Here is a 6,457-nt window from a genome sequence, read left to right as displayed (position 1 = left end):
GGGTAGTTAATCACTTTAACTACAAACAATCATGCTTAAGCTACATAATCTTTACTCCCTGGAATGGAGATAAGAAACGCCCTAACCTTTGTAATAGAAACTGACAGGATTAAAATCAACTGGTATAAATACAGATGTAACAAGACAATAAATGGCAGAACTTCTCTGGAGATCCAGACCAGAACTTGGCTGGAGATCCTGGCTAGGCTGCTGATCAACTGAACGCTGTCTCCGTGTCATTCCTTCTTCGCCGACTCCGTCCACACCTTTGGGGACCCCTGGACCTGCTGGGGTTGGACCCCGGCACCGGTGGAGCTCTAGGATCCCCTTTGTCCTGTCTATTTCCCTCGAGTGCCAGCCCCCCCACCCCTTGGTCCGGCTGCAGGACGTGCGGAGGGTGGGGACAGATTAGGGCAGTGGGCTCAGGTGCTGAAGTTCTTCTCTGTGTCTCTCCCCTCGCAGCTGAACCTTAGCCGGCCCATCGAGGAGCAGGGCCCCCTGGACGTCATCATCCACAAGCTGACCGATGTCATCCTGGAAGCCGACCAGAACGACAGCCAGTCCCTGGAGCTGGTGCACAGGTTCCAGGTGAGCGGGGCCGTGAGGAGGGGAGCCTGTGAATGGCCCATGCGTTTCTAAAGCTGCCTGGCTGTGTGTGTGTTCCCAGAGTGGTTCTGCCCTTGCCAAGACATGGCTTGTGGTCAGGCACGTCCTTGCCAGGACCTCCGTCTGGTTGGGTGTGAAATGGGATTGAACCAGGGTATGGTTGGCATCCCCTTAGCCCTCTCCCTGTGTAGGCATGACTTACCGATCAGAGTCCTGCTGAGTCCAGGTGTGGCTGCACAGCCACAGCCACAGCCAGCGGTTCTGAGTTGGCACAGGAGGTGGAACCTCTTGCCATGCTCGAGGTCTTAGGATTAGAACTGCCGTGGTGGAGACCCCCTCTGTGCTCATTACCTAGACACCGTGTGCTTGTCTCAGCACAGACCACACCCTCCTGGCCGTTCCCGCCTCCCTCCCCATTTCTCCAGCAGCCTGGGTCCTGACCCCATGGTGACCTGCCCATTGCCTCGGGAGGTCCTGCCTTCGCCCCCACTGACTTGTCCTATATTTTCTCTGTTGTGGACAAGAACATGATTCATTCCTCTGGAAAGCAGCTCGGCGGTCAGGAAAGACAAGGTCGTATTATCAGTGAAAAGGCAGCTGAAGCAGGGCCTCCCCAGTGGGAGGGGACGCTGGCGCTCGCACTTTTCAGTGTGATAATTGGAGGCTGACCTCCTGTCTGTCTTTATCAGGACAAAGGGGACCCTCACTGCCACACAGTAGCCCTCTGCTGACAGTGTTTTCTTCCTTCCCTGTGTTCGGGGTCTGTGACCTCAGCCTCCTTCCCTCCCATGGCTCTCAGCCCTCCCAGCTGACTCTGCCACAGATTGCTGCTTCCTGTGTGCAAGCCAGATGCAGTGTGGCCTGTTTGTGGCCCAGCTGGTGGTCTGTTGCCTGGAGGTGGGGGGTGCCGTCCCCATGTGGTGCCCTCCGGGGGGGGCCTTTGCCTTGCCAGTGGCCTGAAATGTTTCCCAAGGGCTGGAGGCCACAGGGAAGGGCATGTTTGGGTTCCCCTGTGGCCTGGCTGAGCCTGGTTTCTTACTGTAAAACTAGAGGCCCAGTGCATGAAATGTATACATGGGTAGGGTGCCTAGGCTGGGCTGGCGATCAGGGCCGATCAGGGCCTTTTGTTTGCCAGCCAGGGCCTCCCTTCCCTGGCTGCTGGCTGCCGGCTGGGGCCTTTCTTTGTTCTGCACCACACCCTAGTGTTCAGTACACGTCATAGCGAGCGATCGGTCTCCCGGTTGAACTCCTGCAGGGACAATTTGCATATTAGGCCTTTATATCTATAGGCGGTGTTAGTACCAGGAAACCTCCCACGGTGTGGGAAGAGCAGGTGACACGGTGCACACAAAGTGCTTCATGCAGTGCTAGGGCGTAGCGAGTGCAGGTGATGCTTTGGTCACATGACCTCCCCGAGCCTTACTTTCCTCTTCTGTAAAATGGGAATACTTTTCCAGGGGGCAGGTTGCTGTGATAAGTAATGTTCATTACCTTAGAGAGCCTAATGTTTGCTGAGTGTTTCTACTGTAGCTGTGTTCCTGCTTCCTCCAAGACAAAGGACTTTACAACCCCCAGCCTGCCACGCCCTGGGAGCTCTAGAGCAACCACCCCTGGGGGCCTCACACCCCTGTTTCCCCCAGACACACAGCTCACAGCCCAGGGCAGGTGACCACTGACGGTAAAGGAGAGCAGGGTCCGCTGTGTTCTGGTCCTAATAGAAAAGAAGGTTACAGAGAGAGCGTGTTAGGGGTTGTGGGGACGTGCAGTTTAAGGGCTTTAGCCACCGGGTGCATTTCTCAGGGAGGTCTTGCCGGGTCCCTGGAGCCTGTCCCACCCAGGGCACACACCCAGCCAGCCTCAGATGACTGAGGTGACCGCAGGGTAACCTCCCAGCCTCGGGATTTCTGGGATAAATTTTCTCTGCAGTCTGTTCTGCATGGAGCCGGATATCTGATAAGGACAGGGCGTTGCCTCCTTTGTGAAGAGAACAATCCTTTGGGGAAAAGGGTGACAGGCTGCACTTTCCAGAGGCCCCAGGAAGAGGGGAGCCAGGCGGAGGCTGGCATAGAGGAGGACCCAGAGGCGCCGGCAGAGGGCCAGGGACCAGAGGGCCAGGGACGAGGCGGGCCAGGCACGGTGCTGACAGTGGTGACCTGTCGTCCCACTCTGCAGGCCACACAAGAGTGAAATCCAGTGCCAGACCACGTAGACTGACACTTGACCTTGATCACATGTTTTCAGATTCCTGTTTGAATACTTCTGAGACATTAGCAAAGAGGCCTGGGTTTAGGAGGTGGAAAGCAGAGCCCAGGGCTTGGGTTTTGCAAAGCTGGTCTTTCCACATTTTGCTGTAAGAAAACAGTAAGATGGTTTGCTTCTGGCGGGCTCATCTCAAAGGGCCCTTTTCAGAGGCGCCCGTCAGGTCCCTGGGGAGGTGGTTGGGGTGTGGGGAGATGTTCTGCAGCCCGGAAGCATTCTGCCTATGGGGTGCCCCCATCCAGCCTGCAGGGTCTGGGGTGGAGAGGACCTGTCTGAGCTGAGAGGCTGTGCTGTTTTCCTGGTGGCCCTTGCCAGGCTGGGAGAGTGTGGGCCTGGGGCTTACTGCAGATCACTGAAGCCAGTTGCCATAGAAACCACCCGTAAGCTTAAAAAAAAAAAAGTTGGCCTCGAGGGTTTGGCTTAGAGAACCGTGGGGATGATTCAGTTGTTTTTCTGTGCCAAGTTCATGTGGAGCCAGCAGCCTGGTGCCGCCAGCGCTCTGCCTGAGACGCAGTTCTCAGTGAACAGCCTGGGCAAAGGTCTTTTGGGGATTCACCCATGTGGCCAGTGGGGCTGGAGCAGTGGAGGGTCCTTGCCCCAGGCCTTAGGGGAGCAAAGAGAACTTTCTTCTCACTGGCATCCAGGGCCACCTGTGAGGTGTGGCGGGGGTGTCCTCCTCCTGCTGCAGCTCACAATTGTCCAGAAAGGTTTCGGTGATCGTCTTCCAAGAGGCACGTGGAGTGGTCTCGGTGGATCCTTGTGGCAATTTTCCTGTATGAGCTTAAAAGGGAAGGTTTGAGTCAACCGTCACCTCTTCTTCCTATCTTGATTAGCTGGAAAGATATGAGGTGTCCCCCAAAAGGCCCTGGACCATGTCTGAACACCAGGACAACTTCCTCTGCAGTGGCACACTGTTTGCTGAGCTCCCAGCCGGAGGGAGGCCAGGGGACACCAGGATGTGCCCTCACAGCCCCAGAGCGAGGCGGTAGGAGACAGGCAGACCTGGCACTGCTCTCCTGGATTAAAACTGTCCCACCCCTCTCACTGAGGTGATGAAAAAGCCTGACATCTCTAATATGCCTGTGGGGGCTGCCCAGTCTGGCCCCCACTTCCTCCTCAGTCTCATCTTGTCCTACCTGCCCCTTCCGTGCTGGTCCTGCCGCCGCCACCACAGCTGCTAACGCTCCGTGCTCTTGCCCACCTCAGTGCCTGTGCACAGCCGTTCCCTTGCTTGGGATTCGTTCCCGCCCCAGCTCTTAGCTCAGGCGCCCCTTCCTCAGGGATGTCCCCTGATTTTCCGACTAAGGACCTATCCCCTATCCTAGACCCTTGTCCTCATAACTCCATGCTTTCCTTCCCTCCTTTTGGAAGGTGGTAATTTTTTTCTTTTAAAAAAAATATTTTTATGGATTCCAGAGAGGAAGGGAGAGGGAGAGAGAGATAAAAACATTAGTAATGAGAGAGAATCATTGATCGGCTGCCTCCTGCGTACCCTACATGGGGGATGGAACCAGCAACCCAGGGCATGTGCCCTGACTGGTAATCGAACCTCCCGTGACCTAGTTCATAGGTCGATGCTCAACCACTGAGCCACATCAGCTGGGCAGAAGGTTGTAATTCTTTATCAGTTGCTACTGTCGGTCTCTCCATTTGGGGTTAGCTCCACAGGGGCGGGGATTGCGTCTGCTTAATGCGCACCTGGCATCCCTGTTGCCGCACACGGCCTCCATGTGTGTGGAGGGAAAGAATATCGTGGGCGCTGGCCTCGTGCAGGGTGCCCTGGCGGGTCAGCAGAGGGAGCAGCTGGGGGCAGGCCCCAGAGCAGGCTCCAGAGGGAGGAGACCAGGAGGGTTCCTAGGACCATAGCTCTGCCCTCTGGGTGCGCATGGCTGCTTCCAGGGTGGCCTGTAGGTGGGAGAGGGCTTTCCCCAGGCGGTGGAGCTTGGACTTTGTCCTGCAGGCTCAGGGTGGGGGTGATACAAGCAGATTAAATTGGTGTGAGGGGGGAGGGGGGATGATTGCCAATGCAAAAAGAACTCTGAGCAGTGGGGACACTGTCGTCATTGGAGCCTGGCAGAGTCTGAGATGAAGAGGGAACTCCTGTCATTGGAGGCTCTGCAGTGCCCTCTCCTCACCCCAGGATTCCCCCTCACCTCAGGCCCCGTGGTCCCGGGCGCCCCCTTTCTCAGCTGTGACGGGCCAGCCTTTGAGCAGGGACCCGTGAGGTGAGGGGGAACCAGCCTTTGAGCTGTCAGCTGTTCGGTGTGTAAAATGGATCTGGGTGGGGAGCCCTTTCCTGGCTGTGGTGGGTGCAGCCGGGAGTGACACTTTGCCAGCTGGTCCTTGATCACGGTCTGGCCTAAAAGAACTCAGCACCGCGTGCTCCTTCCTTGCCCACTCCCCACCCCCACCCCTTATTTAAAACGGGTTTATTGAGGTATAACGCATGCACCATACAGTTCTCTCTTTGAAAAAGTGTACAATCCATGCTTGTTAGTGCATTTACAGTCACTCGCAGCTGCCACCAGTCAGTTTCAGAACATTTTCATCACCTCAGAAACGGACCTGTCCCCTATCCTGCTCCCAGTTCTAGCAAACACCACGTTCTGGCTATGATTGCCCTGTTCTGGACTTTCTTATGATGGAACCACACAACACGTGATCTTTCGTGTCTGGCTTTTCTCACTGGCATGCTTGCAGGTTCATCCATGTCGCCGCATGGATCAGCGCTTCACTGCTCTTTCTGGCTGAGTAACACTGCACTGTGTGCATGCACCCCGGCTGATCCAGGCATCGCCTGACAGACATGTGGTGGTTGCCATCGTTGGGCTGTTACAAATAGCACTGCTGTAAACATTCATGCACATCTTTTGTGCTGGGGTCCAACCCCAGCAGGTCCAGGGATCCCCAAAGGTGTGGACGGAGTCGGCGAAGAAGGAATGACACGGAGACAGCGTTCAGTTGATCAACAGCCTAGCCAGGATCTCTAGCCAAGTTCTGGTCAGGATATCCAGCCAGGTTCTGTGTCCATGTTCTCTTGCTAGGTTCTCCAGGTTCTCCAGCCAGGTTCTGTGGCCATGTTCCCTCGCTAGGTTCTCCAGCCAGGTTCTGTCCAGGGTTCGTAGTTAAAGTGATTAATTACCCGCCTGGCACTTAGTTAAGGGGTTTTATTCCCTCCCTAACTTCAGGGGAAAATCCCTACCTGGGGAAGCAACCTTTCTTGGAGAGGTGACCTTGGTTAAAACATATAGTGCCAAGAAGGTGAGCAAACATATTAGAACAGTATGCCATATATGCCAGGTCCCTTGAAACAGCAAGGATGGACCGGCTCCCGGCCCTTTTGCGTGAATAAGTATTTTTATTTCTCTTTAGTATGTGCCCAGGAGTAGAAACTGGGGTCATGTGGTCAGTTGGGAATCACCAGACTTGTCCCCAGCGACTGCACCCTTTTACATCCCACCAGCGGTGTGTCTGCGTGTTGACCTCAAGTCCCTCGCGGCTGGTGATGTCCAGCACTTTTCGTGTACTTATTAGCCACCTGTTTATCGTCCTCAGCGCCCTCCTTAGACTTTCTGTGTGCGTGTCTAGAGCC

The 6,457-nt window shown here is 55.5% G+C and overlaps 1 long non-coding RNA gene across 6 annotated transcripts in view; it reads left to right on the top strand.

The window, feature by feature from the left end:
* The window catches only part of LOC102764656, a 76,820-nt gene that overhangs the window by 49,043 nt on the left and 21,320 nt on the right, over positions 1-6,457 (top strand). For all 6 annotated transcript variants that reach the window (XR_001514533.1, XR_001514531.1, XR_001514532.1 and 3 more), the window contains exon 2: positions 463-588. This is a non-coding gene — a long non-coding RNA (uncharacterized LOC102764656). The remainder of the gene's footprint in view (positions 1-462; positions 589-6,457) is intronic.

Source organism: Myotis davidii, unplaced genomic scaffold (assembly GCF_000327345.1).
Source record: "Myotis davidii unplaced genomic scaffold, ASM32734v1 scaffold1703, whole genome shotgun sequence".
Lineage (NCBI taxonomy): Eukaryota > Metazoa > Chordata > Mammalia > Chiroptera > Vespertilionidae > Myotis > Myotis davidii.
The sequence above is the reverse complement of the archived record's forward strand: the minus strand, read 5'-3'. Positions and strand labels throughout refer to the sequence as shown.